The 17,755-nt window shown below is 46.9% G+C and overlaps 1 pseudogene; it reads right to left on the bottom strand.

Annotated features, from left to right (window-relative positions):
• Positions 1-15,869, bottom strand: part of LOC134100016 (uncharacterized) — a 37,054-nt pseudogene extending 21,185 nt beyond the window's left edge.
• Between the last annotated feature and the right edge of the window lie 1,886 nt (positions 15,870-17,755).

Here is a 17,755-nt window from a genome sequence, read left to right as displayed (position 1 = left end):
CAAGTTATGATATTTCTCCTCCGGTTTTATGCGTCTTCCTCCGGTGTGTCAGCATCCTCGGTATGTTCATTTAATACTGTATCTGAGTGTGTGATGTTATTGAGTGATACTTTTACCTACTTTTTGAGTTGTTAAGTAAATGTATGAAGTTTAACTGTTTATCAGTGTAACACGATGGTTAGCTTGTGCGTTTCATTAGCCCTTGCTAGGCTCTGTTAGCTATTTCTATGAGTTGTATTGAACGTATGAGATTGTCTAGAGAGTAATGGAAAATGTATTCTCCCTTTTTCAGTTTTACCTTCCTACCAATAAAACAACAGTTTGCATCTACGTCTTGTTGATTGGGAAGCGTTTAGCTGCCTGTCAAATCATGCTCAGTGTGTGAAGAGGACAGAACAGTAAAACGAGGGCTATCATCACTACACGAGGGCAGACAACGACCGTGGGATCTCGACTGCAGCCACGTCACTACGCTCCCCGCTCACACAATCACAACAGCTCAAGCAGGTGAGATCGCTCCATGCACCATGTCAGAGCAACGGTCCCCTGCCTCATACAGAACGAGATCGTACACATCAGGATCAGCAAAGCTATCAGGAGTGTCGTCCACTAGGTCAGCAGCAGCCATAGCCCGTGCTAGAGCCGAGGCAGCCAAAGTCCAAGTTAAATTTGCTGAAAGAGAAATGGAAATTAAGTTAGAAAAAGCTCGCATAGAAGCTTCATTAGACATATTGACCGTGCAGAAGAAAGCTGCTGTTGCCGAGGTTGAAGCTAATGTATTGGAGGCCGCTGCTGAAAAAATTGATGAAAATGACCACAAAGAACCCTTTATTCCTGTTTACATCCAAGACTCTCAGCAACGTACACGGGAGTATGTACATAACCTCCCTGACTGTAGCCTTGACTCAATGCCACCACTAGAGACAGTCTCAGACTATGACATACACAGAAGACCTGCTAAGACACACACCGGCCATGAGCAACATCACGCACCCGCCGTAGGCATTGAGAACACCCCCGCACCTGACATTGTCGACCTTCAATATAGACTGCCCCCACACTCTAGTGACATGGCCCCACCTGGACCTAACCAGTATAGTAGCTGGGTCAAACCCAGGCTAGATGAGCATGGCCGCCCTCCAGATAATCTTCCCACACCGCTGCATTCACCAGCGCGGGCAAGCATCGATGGCTTAGGGGACTTTGTTAGATACTTTGCCAGGAGGGAACTAGTCTCCACGGGTCTGATTGTGTTTAACGACAGACCTGAAGATTTCAGAGCATGGCGCTCGTCATTCGAAAATGCAGTGAGAGGTCTTGACGTGTCCCCTGCCGAGGAAGTTGACCTCTTAGTAAAGTGGCTAGGGCCTAACTCCTCAGAACATGCTAAACGCATCAGGGCAGTCAACATCATACAACCTGTTAAAGGACTGGGGCTCATCTGGGAACGGCTAGAGCAGTGCTATGGTTCCGCAGAGGTAATCGAAGAGGCTTTATTCAAAAGATTAGATGCCTTCCCCAGGGTCTCCAACAAAGAGTATAGCAAACTCAGAGAGTTAGGTGACCTACTCACAGAGCTTCTATCTGCAAAGTCCGGCGAAGACCTGCCCGGCCTTATGTTCTTAGACACAGCACGGGGAGTGAACCCCATTGTTCAGAAGCTCCCACACAATTTACAGGAAAGATGGTTAAGTCTCGGCTCACAGTACAAACAACAGAAGAAGGTCACATTCCCGCCATTTTCCTTTTTTGTCGACTTTGTTTGTCGCGAAGCCCGAACCAGAAATGACCCAAGCTTTGACATCACCATGTCTGCAACAACAGCCACGAAAGTTGAAAGAGGCGCGTTTAAACAGAATTATCCAAGAGCCACCATCTCTGTTCACAAAACGGACATTGTAAGAACTGATGCTGCCCAGGAAAGGACAGATACCGAGAACTGGTGTCCCCTACACAAAAGACCACACCCCCTGACGAAATGTCGTGTGTTCCGAGCAAAGCCACTAGAAGAACGCAAGACCTTTTTAAAGGAAAACGGCATCTGCTTCAGGTGCTGCTTATCGTCCTCACACTTAGCAAAACAGTGCGAAATAGATGTGAAATGCTTAGAGTGCGAAAGTGAACGCCATGACGCAGCCCTGCATCCAGGCCCTGCCCCATGGACACGCCAACAGCCCGTCACAGAGGACGGCGGGGAGGAAGAGAACGAACAGCCTGCCTCCATTTCATCCAGCTGCACCAAAGTCTGCAGCGAGGGCCAAAGCGGGAGGTCATGCTCAAAAATCTGCTTAGTGAGAGTGTTTCCTACTGGTCAGAGAGAGAGAGCAACCAGGGCCTATGTTATCCTCGATGATCAAAGCAATAGGTCCCTTGCCCGCACAGATTTCTTCAGCCTCTTTAACATAACAGGCCCAAGCTCACCGTACTCTTTGAACACATGTTCCGGGGTAGTCAATACAGCTGGGAGAAGAGCCAGTGGATACCAGGTTGAATCCTTAGACGGCAAGATATGCTTGGACTTACCCACGTTGATAGAATGCAACGAAATCCCTAACAACCGGTCAGAAATACCCACCCCAGAGGCTGCTGCACACCATGCCCATCTTCGTCCCATAAGTCACCAGGTTCCCAAACTAGACCCCCAGGCTCCCATAATGCTCCTCCTTGGCCGAGACATAATCAGAGTCCACAAAATACGAGAGCAGATAAATGGCCCTCACGACTCCCCATACGCCCAACGCCTGGACTTAGGATGGGTCATCATAGGAACAGTCTGCCTGGGAGGACTGCACACCCCCACTACTGTGAATACCTTCTACACAAGCACTCTGGAAAATGGACGTCCCAGTCTCTTCCTTCCCTGCCCCAACCGCTTCATGGTAAAAGAGAAGTACAGTAACACACAACTTCCAAAGGCCCATGAGCAGCTCATCTGTGATGGAGACAGCTTGGGATGCTCTATCTTCCAAAGAACAAACAAGGACGAGTCAGTCGCACTTTCTATTGAAGACGAGGCCTTCTTAGGCATAATGGAACAGGAATTCCGCCAGGACGAATCCAACAGCTGGGTGGCGCCCCTCCCATTCAAAGCACAAAGGCAGCGCCTACCAAACAACAGAGCCCAAGCGTTACGCCGCCTGTTGTCACTCAAACGCAACTTAGAACGGAAACCAGAAACAAGAGACCACTTCCTCTCATTCATGGCCAAGATTTTTGAGAATGGGCACGCAGAGCTCGCCCCAGCTCTTTCAAAGGAAGAGGAACGCTGGTATCTCCCCATCTTCGGGGTGTACCATCCCAAAAAACCAGATCAAATACGAGTGGTCTTCGACTCGAGTGCACAGCACGAAGGCGTGTCCTTGAACGACGTCCTCATGACGGGGCCGGATCTCAACAACCGCCTCCTCGGTGTCCTCATCCGGTTCAGGAAAGAGCCCGTGGCTGTCACAGCGGACATTCAGCAAATGTTCCACTGTTTCCTGGTGAAAACAGAGCACAGAAATTTCCTGCGTTTTTTGTGGTTCAAGGACAACGACCTTGACAAAGAAGTAACAGAGTACAGAATGAGGGTGCACGTCTTCGGGAATAGCCCCTCACCAGCTGTTGCCATATATGGCCTGAGGCGGGCCGCTCAAGAGGGCGAGTCTGAATTCGGAACAGATGTTCGTCAGTTTGTTCAGAGAGACTTTTATGTAGACGATGGCCTTAAGTCACTACCCACCGCAGGTGCTGCAATCAGTCTACTCAAAGCAACGCAAAATGTGCTGTCAAGCTCGAACCTCAGACTGCACAAGATTGCTTCCAACAGTGCAGAAGTCATGAGTGCCTTTCCTCCCAACGACCACGCCGCCAGCCTGAAGGACCTAGACCTAGGTGTTGACCACCCGCCAATACAACGCAGCCTGGGCATACAATGGGACCTGAAAACAGACACCTTTACCTTCCAGGTGTCAGAAGAGAACAAACCCTTTACACGCAGGGGCCTTTTATCTACCATAAACAGCCTCTATGACCCTTTGGGCTTTGCTGCACCAGTAACCATACAAGGCAAAATGTTGCTACGCGAACTCACTACAGACACCACGGACTGGGATTTACCCCTGCCACAAGAGAAAGAGAAAGCATGGGCTACATGGAGAGACTCCCTTAAAAACCTCAACAGCGTACAGATTCCCAGAATGTACACCCCCGTCTCATCGTCCGATGGCTTACGGAGAATCCTCCACGTTTTCTCGGACGCATCAACAATGGCCGTAGCAGCAGTGGCATACCTACAAGTCACAGACAGGGAGGGCATCGACCATGCTGGGTTCGTCATGGGTAAAGCGAAGCTGGCGCCAAGACCTGAACATACAGTCCCTAGACTAGAACTATGTGCAGCCGTACTTGCAGTTGAACTCGCTGAACTCATCCACTCCGAAATCGATCTCAAGCTTGACAACACACTGTTTTACACTGATAGTAAAGTCGTGCTCGGCTATATCTATAACGAAACAAGAAGGTTCTATGTGTACGTCAACAATAGAGTCCAGCGGATTCGCAGATCTACACAACCCGAACAGTGGCGTTACGTCCGTACTGACATCAATCCTGCAGACCAAGCTACGAGAGCCATCCCCGCATCTCACCTTAATGGTAGCGTGTGGCTTACTGGGCCCAAGACTCTGTCCGGCCCAGAGGAGGAACCAGGGTCACCACAATCCCACTGCTACGAGCTAATTGAACCTACTCAGGATACAGAGCTACGTCCCCAGGTTTCATCACTAAGCACCAACGTCTCCGAGGAACACCTCGATTCACAGAGGTTTGAGCGCTTCTCATGCTGGAAAGCTTTAACACACACTGTGGCCAGGCTAATCCACATAGCAAAACTTTTCAAAAACCCGAAGCCTACAGATACAGAAAGTTGCATGGGATGGCATACTTGCAGCAAAGCTCACACAGTCGAAGGTCTGCTTCAAGCCAAACAAGTCATAATACGCGCTGTGCAACAAGATGTCTATGGTCGAGACATCGAGACTATTGTCAAAGGAATGGGAGTTCCAAAGGACAGCCGTCTCAGGAAATTAGACCCCTTCGTTGATGACGCCGGCCTGCTGAGGGTGGGAGGCCGGATATCAGAGGCGGATCTACCTGTGGAGGAAAAGAACCCTCTCATCATTCCAGGTCACACTCATGTCGCAGGACTGCTAATAAGACATCATCATGAGCAGATACGGCACCAAGGCCGTCTGTTCACAGAGGGGGCGATACGGACAGCAGGCCTATGGATAATTGGAGCCAAAAGGAAAATAAGCAGCAGCATCTACAAGTGTGTCACCTGCCGCAAGCTACGGGGTGACTTCCAAACTCAAAAGATGGCCAACTTACCTGTAGACAGGCTGACGGTGCAACCACCATTCTCAGAAGTAGGCCTTGATGTTTTTGGGCCTTGGTCAATCTTAACGCGTCGCACACGAGGTGGGAGTTCAGACAGCAAACGATGGGCAGTCATGTTCACCTGCATGAGCACGAGAGCTGTACACATAGAGGTAATCGAAGCGCTTGATACTTCAAGTTTCATTAACGCTCTCCGAAGATTCACATCCATCAGAGGCCCCGTCAAACAGATCAGGTCTGACCGGGGCACCAACTTCGTTGGCGCTTGCAAAGAACTGCAGATTCCATCCAATATCAGTGAGAAGATTGACAGATACCTTGCGGAAAGGGGATGCAAATGGACGTTCAATCCACCCCATTCTTCCCATATGGGTGGATGTTGGGAAAGAATGATAGGTTTAGCACGAAGGATATTAGATTCAATGCTCTTACAAGCACCTTCGAGGCTGACTCACGAAACACTCACCACCCTTATGGCCGAAATAGCTGCCATCATCAATGGACGACCTCTAACCCCTGTGTCAACCGACCCTACAGACCCAATCATACTTACCCCCTCGACTCTTCTCACTCAAAAGATCGGAACACTGTCAGCACCAGCAGGAACATTTGATGTGAAGGACTTATGTAAACGACAATGGCGGCAAGTGCAGAGCCTCGCCAATGTGTTCTGGGACAAGTGGAGAAAGCAGTACTTGTCTACTCTACAGACACGCACCAAGTGGCTAAGCAACAAGCCAAACCTCGAACTCAACAGCGTCGTCCTCCTTAAAGACTCTCAGACAAAAAGAAACTTCTGGCCAATAGGGCTGGTGACCAAGGCCTGCCCCAGCAAGGACGGGAAGGTGCGCACCGTGGAGGTCAAGGTGATGCGTGAAGATGGACCAAAGCTGTTCCTTAGGCCCATTTCAGACTTAGTCCTTCTTGTTCCTCCAGAGGACTCTTAGAATAAGTAGAGACTTCTCAACAGTTTATGATTATGATGTTGTGGTATTTAGAAATACCAGACGGGGAGTGTTATGTTCTGTATGTTTTTATTTTCAATGCGGGTGTTGTCTCCCCCTAGCGGCGTGGATGTCAGTTGTAATGTAATCACATTCTCACGCAAGTTATGATATTTCTCCTCCGGTTTTATGCGTCTTCCTCCGGTGTGTCAGCATCCTCGGTATGTTCATTTAATACTGTATCTGAGTGTGTGATGTTATTGAGTGATACTTTTACCTACTTTTTGAGTTGTTAAGTAAATGTATGAAGTTTAACTGTTTATCAGTGTAACACGATGGTTAGCTTGTGCGTTTCATTAGCCCTTGCTAGGCTCTGTTAGCTATTTCTATGAGTTGTATTGAACGTATGAGATTGTCTAGAGAGTAATGGAAAATGTATTCTCCCTTTTTCAGTTTTACCTTCCTACCAATAAAACAACAGTTTGCATCTACGTCTTGTTGATTGGGAAGCGTTTAGCTGCCTGTCAAATCATGCTCAGTGTGTGAAGAGGACAGAACAGTAAAACGAGGGCTATCATCACTACACGAGGGCAGACAACGACCGTGGGATCTCGACTGCAGCCACGTCACTACGCTCCCCGCTCACACAATCACAACAGCTCAAGCAGGTGAGATCGCTCCATGCACCATGTCAGAGCAACGGTCCCCTGCCTCATACAGAACGAGATCGTACACATCAGGATCAGCAAAGCTATCAGGAGTGTCGTCCACTAGGTCAGCAGCAGCCATAGCCCGTGCTAGAGCCGAGGCAGCCAAAGTCCAAGTTAAATTTGCTGAAAGAGAAATGGAAATTAAGTTAGAAAAAGCTCGCATAGAAGCTTCATTAGACATATTGACCGTGCAGAAGAAAGCTGCTGTTGCCGAGGTTGAAGCTAATGTATTGGAGGCCGCTGCTGAAAAAATTGATGAAAATGACCACAAAGAACCCTTTATTCCAGTTTACATCCAAGACTCTCAGCAACGTACACGGGAGTATGTACATAACCTCCCTGACTGTAGCCTTGACTCAATGCCACCACTAGAGACAGTCTCAGACTATGACATACACAGAAGACCTGCTAAGACACACACCGGCCATGAGCAACATCACGCACCCGCCGTAGGCATTGAGAACACCCCCGCACCTGACATTGTCGACCTTCAATATAGACTGCCCCCACACTCTAGTGACATGGCCCCACCTGGACCTAACCAGTATAGTAGCTGGGTCAAACCCAGGCTAGATGAGCATGGCCGCCCTCCAGATAATCTTCCCACACCGCTGCATTCACCAGCGCGGGCAAGCATCGATGGCTTAGGGGACTTTGTTAGATACTTTGCCAGGAGGGAACTAGTCTCCACGGGTCTGGTTGTGTTTAACGACAGACCTGAAGATTTCAGAGCATGGCGCTCGTCATTCGAAAATGCAGTGAGAGGTCTTGACGTGTCCCCTGCCGAGGAAGTTGACCTCTTAGTAAAGTGGCTAGGGCCTAACTCCTCAGAACATGCTAAACGCATCAGGGCAGTCAACATCATACAACCTGTTAAAGGACTGGGGCTCATCTGGGAACGGCTAGAGCAGTGCTATGGTTCCGCAGAGGTAATCGAAGAGGCTTTATTCAAAAGATTAGATGCCTTCCCCAGGGTCTCCAACAAAGAGTATAGCAAACTCAGAGAGTTAGGTGACCTACTCACAGAGCTTCTATCTGCAAAGTCCGGCGAAGACCTGCCCGGCCTTATGTTCTTAGACACAGCACGGGGAGTGAACCCCATTGTTCAGAAGCTCCCACACAATTTACAGGAAAGATGGTTAAGTCTCGGCTCACAGTACAAACAACAGAAGAAGGTCACATTCCCGCCATTTTCCTTTTTTGTCGACTTTGTTTGTCGCGAAGCCCGAACCAGAAATGACCCAAGCTTTGACATCACCATGTCTGCAACAACAGCCACGAAAGTTGAAAGAGGCGCGTTTAAACAGAATTATCCAAGAGCCACCATCTCTGTTCACAAAACGGACATTGTAAGAACTGATGCTGCCCAGGAAAGGACAGATACCGAGAACTGGTGTCCCCTACACAAAAGACCACACCCCCTGACGAAATGTCGTGTGTTCCGAGCAAAGCCACTAGAAGAACGCAAGACCTTTTTAAAGGAAAACGGCATCTGCTTCAGGTGCTGCTTATCGTCCTCACACTTAGCAAAACAGTGCGAAATAGATGTGAAATGCTTAGAGTGCGAAAGTGAACGCCATGACGCAGCCCTGCATCCAGGCCCTGCCCCATGGACACGCCAACAGCCCGTCACAGAGGACGGCGGGGAGGAAGAGAACGAACAGCCTGCCTCCATTTCATCCAGCTGCACCAAAGTCTGCAGCGAGGGCCAAAGCGGGAGGTCATGCTCAAAAATCTGCTTAGTGAGAGTGTTTCCTACTGGTCAGAGAGAGAGAGCAACCAGGGCCTATGTTATCCTCGATGATCAAAGCAATAGGTCCCTTGCCCGCACAGATTTCTTCAGCCTCTTTAACATAACAGGCCCAAGCTCACCGTACTCTTTGAACACATGTTCCGGGGTAGTCAATACAGCTGGGAGAAGAGCCAGTGGATACCAGGTTGAATCCTTAGACGGCAAGATATGCTTGGACTTACCCACGTTGATAGAATGCAACGAAATCCCTAACAACCGGTCAGAAATACCCACCCCAGAGGCTGCTGCACACCATGCCCATCTTCGTCCCATAAGTCACCAGGTTCCCAAACTAGACCCCCAGGCTCCCATAATGCTCCTCCTTGGCCGAGACATAATCAGAGTCCACAAAATACGAGAGCAGATAAATGGCCCTCACGACTCCCCATACGCCCAACGCCTGGACTTAGGATGGGTCATCATAGGAACAGTCTGCCTGGGAGGACTGCACACCCCCACTACTGTGAATACCTTCTACACAAGCACTCTGGAAAATGGACGTCCCAGTCTCTTCCTTCCCTGCCCCAACCGCTTCATGGTAAAAGAGAAGTACAGTAACACACAACTTCCAAAGGCCCATGAGCAGCTCATCTGTGATGGAGACAGCTTGGGATGCTCTATCTTCCAAAGAACAAACAAGGACGAGTCAGTCGCACTTTCTATTGAAGACGAGGCCTTCTTAGGCATAATGGAACAGGAATTCCGCCAGGACGAATCCAACAGCTGGGTGGCGCCCCTCCCATTCAAAGCACAAAGGCAGCGCCTACCAAACAACAGAGCCCAAGCGTTACGCCGCCTGTTGTCACTCAAACGCAACTTAGAACGGAAACCAGAAACAAGAGACCACTTCCTCTCATTCATGGCCAAGATTTTTGAGAATGGGCACGCAGAGCTCGCCCCAGCTCTTTCAAAGGAAGAGGAACGCTGGTATCTCCCCATCTTCGGGGTGTACCATCCCAAAAAACCAGATCAAATACGAGTGGTCTTCGACTCGAGTGCACAGCACGAAGGCGTGTCCTTGAACGACGTCCTCATGACGGGGCCGGATCTCAACAACCGCCTCCTCGGTGTCCTCATCCGGTTCAGGAAAGAGCCCGTGGCTGTCACAGCGGACATTCAGCAAATGTTCCACTGTTTCCTGGTGAAAACAGAGCACAGAAATTTCCTGCGTTTTTTGTGGTTCAAGGACAACGACCTTGACAAAGAAGTAACAGAGTACAGAATGAGGGTGCACGTCTTCGGGAATAGCCCCTCACCAGCTGTTGCCATATATGGCCTGAGGCGGGCCGCTCAAGAGGGCGAGTCTGAATTCGGAACAGATGTTCGTCAGTTTGTTCAGAGAGACTTTTATGTAGACGATGGCCTTAAGTCACTACCCACCGCAGGTGCTGCAATCAGTCTACTCAAAGCAACGCAAAATGTGCTGTCAAGCTCGAACCTCAGACTGCACAAGATTGCTTCCAACAGTGCAGAAGTCATGAGTGCCTTTCCTCCCAACGACCACGCCGCCAGCCTGAAGGACCTAGACCTAGGTGTTGACCACCCGCCAATACAACGCAGCCTGGGCATACAATGGGACCTGAAAACAGACACCTTTACCTTCCAGGTGTCAGAAGAGAACAAACCCTTTACACGCAGGGGCCTTTTATCTACCATAAACAGCCTCTATGACCCTTTGGGCTTTGCTGCACCAGTAACCATACAAGGCAAAATGTTGCTACGCGAACTCACTACAGACACCACGGACTGGGATTTACCCCTGCCACAAGAGAAAGAGAAAGCATGGGCTACATGGAGAGACTCCCTTAAAAACCTCAACAGCGTACAGATTCCCAGAATGTACACCCCCGTCTCATCGTCCGATGGCTTACGGAGAATCCTCCACGTTTTCTCGGACGCATCAACAATGGCCGTAGCAGCAGTGGCATACCTACAAGTCACAGACAGGGAGGGCATCGACCATGCTGGGTTCGTCATGGGTAAAGCGAAGCTGGCGCCAAGACCTGAACATACAGTCCCTAGACTAGAACTATGTGCAGCCGTACTTGCAGTTGAACTCGCTGAACTCATCCACTCCGAAATCGATCTCAAGCTTGACAACACACTGTTTTACACTGATAGTAAAGTCGTGCTCGGCTATATCTATAACGAAACAAGAAGGTTCTATGTGTACGTCAACAATAGAGTCCAGCGGATTCGCAGATCTACACAACCCGAACAGTGGCGTTACGTCCGTACTGACATCAATCCTGCAGACCAAGCTACGAGAGCCATCCCCGCATCTCACCTTAATGGTAGCGTGTGGCTTACTGGGCCCAAGACTCTGTCCGGCCCAGAGGAGGAACCAGGGTCACCACAATCCCACTGCTACGAGCTAATTGAACCTACTCAGGATACAGAGCTACGTCCCCAGGTTTCATCACTAAGCACCAACGTCTCCGAGGAACACCTCGATTCACAGAGGTTTGAGCGCTTCTCATGCTGGAAAGCTTTAACACACACTGTGGCCAGGCTAATCCACATAGCAAAACTTTTCAAAAACCCGAAGCCTACAGATACAGAAAGTTGCATGGGATGGCATACTTGCAGCAAAGCTCACACAGTCGAAGGTCTGCTTCAAGCCAAACAAGTCATAATACGCGCTGTGCAACAAGATGTCTATGGTCGAGACATCGAGACTATTGTCAAAGGAATGGGAGTTCCAAAGGACAGCCGTCTCAGGAAATTAGACCCCTTCGTTGATGACGCCGGCCTGCTGAGGGTGGGAGGCCGGATATCAGAGGCGGATCTACCTGTGGAGGAAAAGAACCCTCTCATCATTCCAGGTCACACTCATGTCGCAGGACTGCTAATAAGACATCATCATGAGCAGATACGGCACCAAGGCCGTCTGTTCACAGAGGGGGCGATACGGACAGCAGGCCTATGGATAATTGGAGCCAAAAGGAAAATAAGCAGCAGCATCTACAAGTGTGTCACCTGCCGCAAGCTACGGGGTGACTTCCAAACTCAAAAGATGGCCAACTTACCTGTAGACAGGCTGACGGTGCAACCACCATTCTCAGAAGTAGGCCTTGATGTTTTTGGGCCTTGGTCAATCTTAACGCGTCGCACACGAGGTGGGAGTTCAGACAGCAAACGATGGGCAGTCATGTTCACCTGCATGAGCACGAGAGCTGTACACATAGAGGTAATCGAAGCGCTTGATACTTCAAGTTTCATTAACGCTCTCCGAAGATTCACATCCATCAGAGGCCCCGTCAAACAGATCAGGTCTGACCGGGGCACCAACTTCGTTGGCGCTTGCAAAGAACTGCAGATTCCATCCAATATCAGTGAGAAGATTGACAGATACCTTGCGGAAAGGGGATGCAAATGGACGTTCAATCCACCCCATTCTTCCCATATGGGTGGATGTTGGGAAAGAATGATAGGTTTAGCACGAAGGATATTAGATTCAATGCTCTTACAAGCACCTTCGAGGCTGACTCACGAAACACTCACCACCCTTATGGCCGAAATAGCTGCCATCATCAATGGACGACCTCTAACCCCTGTGTCAACCGACCCTACAGACCCAATCATACTTACCCCCTCGACTCTTCTCACTCAAAAGATCGGAACACTGTCAGCACCAGCAGGAACATTTGATGTGAAGGACTTATGTAAACGACAATGGCGGCAAGTGCAGAGCCTCGCCAATGTGTTCTGGGACAAGTGGAGAAAGCAGTACTTGTCTACTCTACAGACACGCACCAAGTGGCTAAGCAACAAGCCAAACCTCGAACTCAACAGCGTCGTCCTCCTTAAAGACTCTCAGACAAAAAGAAACTTCTGGCCAATAGGGCTGGTGACCAAGGCCTGCCCCAGCAAGGACGGGAAGGTGCGCACCGTGGAGGTCAAGGTGATGCGTGAAGATGGACCAAAGCTGTTCCTTAGGCCCATTTCAGACTTAGTCCTTCTTGTTCCTCCAGAGGACTCTTAGAATAAGTAGAGACTTCTCAACAGTTTATGATTATGATGTTGTGGTATTTAGAAATACCAGACGGGGAGTGTTATGTTCTGTATGTTTTTATTTTCAATGCGGGTGTTGTCTCCCCCTAGCGGCGTGGATGTCAGTTGTAATGTAATCACATTCTCACGCAAGTTATGATATTTCTCCTCCGGTTTTATGCGTCTTCCTCCGGTGTGTCAGCATCCTCGGTATGTTCATTTAATACTGTATCTGAGTGTGTGATGTTATTGAGTGATACTTTTACCTACTTTTTGAGTTGTTAAGTAAATGTATGAAGTTTAACTGTTTATCAGTGTAACACGATGGTTAGCTTGTGCGTTTCATTAGCCCTTGCTAGGCTCTGTTAGCTATTTCTATGAGTTGTATTGAACGTATGAGATTGTCTAGAGAGTAATGGAAAATGTATTCTCCCTTTTTCAGTTTTACCTTCCTACCAATAAAACAACAGTTTGCATCTACGTCTTGTTGATTGGGAAGCGTTTAGCTGCCTGTCAAATCATGCTCAGTGTGTGAAGAGGACAGAACAGTAGCCATAGGTGTGTATATTTGAACAGAATCTGGTTTGTTCTTACCAGGGCGATTATCTCCTGAAATATCCGAGTTTAGTGCTGGCCCGTTGGTTCGCCTATTCCACCGTAGCTCCAAGCTGTTAAGTTTCGATTTCATGTTTACAGCACTCTTCGTGTCACGGTAAAATGTAATTTTTGCTACATAGCTTATTTATTGCGTGGGTGATTGAGTTTCCGTAGGTATCCGCTGCCTTAGTTAGTTTGTATAGAAATGAAGTGACACATACAACAAGAGGGGAACATGGACGTGCAGCAGCAGGCAGTTGGTTTCGTTTCAGCACTGACTCGCGGTCACCAGCTTTCGAAAGGGTCGCGCACGGTGGGGAGGGGGAGCAGGAAGAGGAGTAAGACGTTAGATTGACGAACGAGCTGTGAAATGATGGTATGGGGTGAGGAATTCTATTGGCTGGAGTTTTTCGAGCCCTGCCCGTTCCGCAGATGATTGACGTGTTTAATTTCCATTTCAGTGCTTCCAACTTAGTGGCTATAAGTGGGTTAGGAATAGGATTTCAAGTGATTTTGCAAAAATGGCCAACAAAGCTCATTCCATACCCTACCTTTAATAATGACCTTTTTTGAGTTTAAAATTGCAGCAAATGCTCCAGAAATGTATTGATGTTTAATGAAGACCAATGCATTGTGCTACCCAGAAATGTATTGATGTTTAATGAAGACCAATGCAAATGCTCCAGAAATGTATTGATGTTTAATGAAGACCAATGCATTTTGTATTGATGTTTAATGAAGACCAATGCATTTTGTATTGCTGTTTAATGAAGACCAATGCATTTTGTATTGCTGTTTAATGAAGACCAATGCATTTTGTATTGCTGTTTAATGAAGACCAATGCATTTTGCTACCCAGAAATGTATTGATGTTTAATGAAGACCAATGCATTTTGCTACCCAGAAATGTATTGATGTTTAATGAAGACCAATGCATTTTGCTACCCAGAAATGTATTGATGTTTAATGAAGACCAATGCAAATGCTCCAGAAATGTATTGCTGGTTAATGAAGACCAATGCATTTTGTATTGCTGTTTAATGAAGACCAATGCATTTTGTATCGCTGTTTAATGAAGACCAATGCATTTTGCTACCTGGAATTGAATTGGCATTCCATGCTGCCACTGCTCGTGCAACACCTATGCGGCTCACTTGACAAAGCAGTTGAGATGAACAGTATTTAACAGTGTTGTCCTCCATACTGAGTAAATCCTGGCCCATCAACTGCACCATGGGAGCCTTCAGTGGGTAGTTCACTCTGTCATTTATCTCGGGCCACATTCTCTCAACTGTATGGTTCTAAGAAAAAGATAAAACTGCCTTATGTTGGAATCACAGCATTGTTTACATTACATTTGGCTTAAGCTTTTTAAGCTTAAGCGACTTACAACATGGTAAAAACATTCAAGCTTCGTAGAGCACTTCCAACAACAAAAAAAAAACAAAACACAATGAGTGCAATTGTCTGGAGTAGTGCTATGAGAGGAGATGTTCTCTGAAGAGCTGGGTATTCAGGCATCTTTTTGAAGATGGCGAGGGATGTTCCTACTGTTGTAAGAACAAATAGCAGCATTAGTGTAGTTTCAGTAGGGTATTTGCCTACCTCTGTGGACTTAGTCTGCAGATAGGGCCGCCTTTCCTGATTATGCCGATACGCTTTAAGGTTTTCTTGCATGAACAATGTTACCGTGATCTACTCTAACCTGGTCCCACAGGCCATATTTCATGATTGCGGACCTTTATGATTACATAAACATAAAATCAACTTAGTTCAGCATATAGGCTACACATGTTTATGTATTGAAGCTTCACAGGCTGAATGCATCAAAAGCAAGGAATACCTGTATACTTCTTCATATATCCTCACATTGTTTTTAACAGGCATTGTTGCGTAGCCAACTATCTTGCTGCTAAATCCATCAATGGCAAGTACATGGGTAGCTCCAAACATGACTAGTTTTTCATTTTGATCCATATGGATCTTGTGACCCATGTATTCTGCCATGTAGGGTGTTGGATTAAGATTTCTTGCACCCTGGTGTGGTTATGGGGAGAAAAAAAATCATTCACAACAGTAGGCCTAAACCTAGACCGGTATCACTGACTTAACATACACTATATTGAATAGGATGTGACTGAAGTTCATATGGGGGTCAAAGCAGGTGACCCAATACTTTTGGCAATATGTGTACGGAGTGATTATTTGCACCCGGGTGTAAATAGTGGAATGGAGGCATTTTCTTATTTGCACCCAAACCTGAAATGCGTGCCATCCAACATAGCGGGACCAGGAGATGGCCTACCTAAGTCCTAAATCTAACAAGTTAGGATTATTAAAACAATATTTGAGATGGGAAAGTGGTGCTAAATTTCTTTATGAGATGTCTTCATAAGACATATCTTTTCTAACCATCTCTTCTATTTCCCTCGCAACAATTTCCAAGGCCGCCATGGCTAGGCTATTTTAACGAAGTTAAACTAACGTTAATAGCAAATATTCTAGAGCTTTGGTTAGGCTTTATTGAATAATGGATAATAAAATTTAAGACTGATATCGGTATTTGTATTTTTTATGTTTTGAAAATCGATTAGGAAAACGACTCGATTCTCGTTTTTCGATTTTGTATTTTAAAATGGAAATCAAATACTCATTCGTTTTTTGTTTTTTTAATTTTCATTTTCAAAACAGAAATCGATTGGCCAGAATATCCACTGACCGTTTTGTTCTCTGATTTCCGATTTCAAAATGGAAATCGGAGAACGAGTCGTTTTCTGATTTTGTTTGATGTGCGTATAATTGGAAATAGGATCGGCTGGGTCGTATTTTCATTACCGATTTTGAATTAATATCTTTATACTTGACCCGGAAGACGCCTATAGTTTGAAATAGCCTATGAACTTGAACTTGAACACAGTTTGCGGTTGCATTTGTAGTTTAACAGGCTAGATAGGCCTAATAATAATAAATAGGCTATGGCTCTTGATTTGTTCGGTTTTATCCGAATTAATATCACGTCAAAACTGGTGTCGTCTTTCGGGAACCAGAGGGTTTTTTCTGAAAGAAATGTCCAACGGTGGTGCAGGGAACAGGGGGTGATGAGGGACTTTTGTCCCAATTGCCGCCTCGAGTGTGAGGTCGCGAAAGGTATTGAAGAGCTAGGCTTATCCTGTCAAGTGTAGACACATTTTCATAATCATTTTCAGGTCATTGCAGTCACCTCGTCGCTACATCTATAAAGTATAAGTATAAGTAAAGTATAAGTATAAGTAAAAAGTAAAAATCTAAAAAGCAAGTCACATTGCACCCGTCAAAACGCAACCAGTGCGCTGTTTGCACAGCAAAGTAAGATAGCCTACGCTATCTCATCGATCAAGGTTCTTGATGAAGCCTATACGTCCAAAGGATACTTTCCCAAACAATAATAACTTACTTCAGCTAGTTGTAGCCTACATATATTTGCTAGACCTATAAAACCTATGAATGATACACAGCGTTTTTGCTAATTTAAAATAGCTTGGACTTTTTTTTTTTTTTCAGTTTGGCATCCCATCTGCCATGTCTCGAGGTTATAGCCTACTGATGGTTTTTAATTAGAAGATGAAGATTTGACCATAAATACCTTGGCCAATGTTCAAAACCACCCGTGAGAGACGGACGCTCCAATAGCACGCATCAAAAACGACTGACAGAGGTGATGCACTGATGTTAGGCCTGATACACTGATGTTGGTCAGAATATCGGCAAAGTAGGCCTAGTTGTTTTGCTACTGCTACTGTCATCGCGTATGCAAATATGGAGAGGATTTCTACAGATATATTACTCCTGTACACCCGAGCAGCAACTTCATACATGTGTTTGGATGGGCAGTAGCAAGTTAGCGCTTCAGCAACTTCATACATGTGTTTGGATGGGCAGTAGCAAGTTAGCGCTTCCCAACATCAACATTTGGTCATATCAAGGCCCATTTGTTTCCTCTTGATACTAACTACGCCCCGTCAGCATTCACTGTATCTGTTAGGGTGTCCGTAGATACAGTGGCCATTAGTGATCACTGTATCTGTTATGCCCCCATCAGTGATCACTGCATCTGTTAGGGTATCCGTAGAGCTGGTGGCTGTTAGTATTCACTGTAACTAGTAGGGTATCCGTAGATCTGGTGGCTGTTAGTATTCACTGTAACTAGTAGGGTATCCATAGATCTGGTGGCTGTTAGTATTCACTGTAACTAGTAGGGTATCCGTAGATCTGGTGGCTGTTAGGATTCACTGTAACTATTAGGGTATCAGATAAGATGGCCGCTTCCCAAACCCCAACAACGTGACAGTCACCCATTCTCT

This window comes from Sardina pilchardus, chromosome 2 (genome assembly GCF_963854185.1).
Source record: "Sardina pilchardus chromosome 2, fSarPil1.1, whole genome shotgun sequence".
NCBI lineage: Eukaryota > Metazoa > Chordata > Actinopteri > Clupeiformes > Clupeidae > Sardina > Sardina pilchardus.
This window is presented reverse-complemented; position numbering and strand designations above follow the sequence as displayed.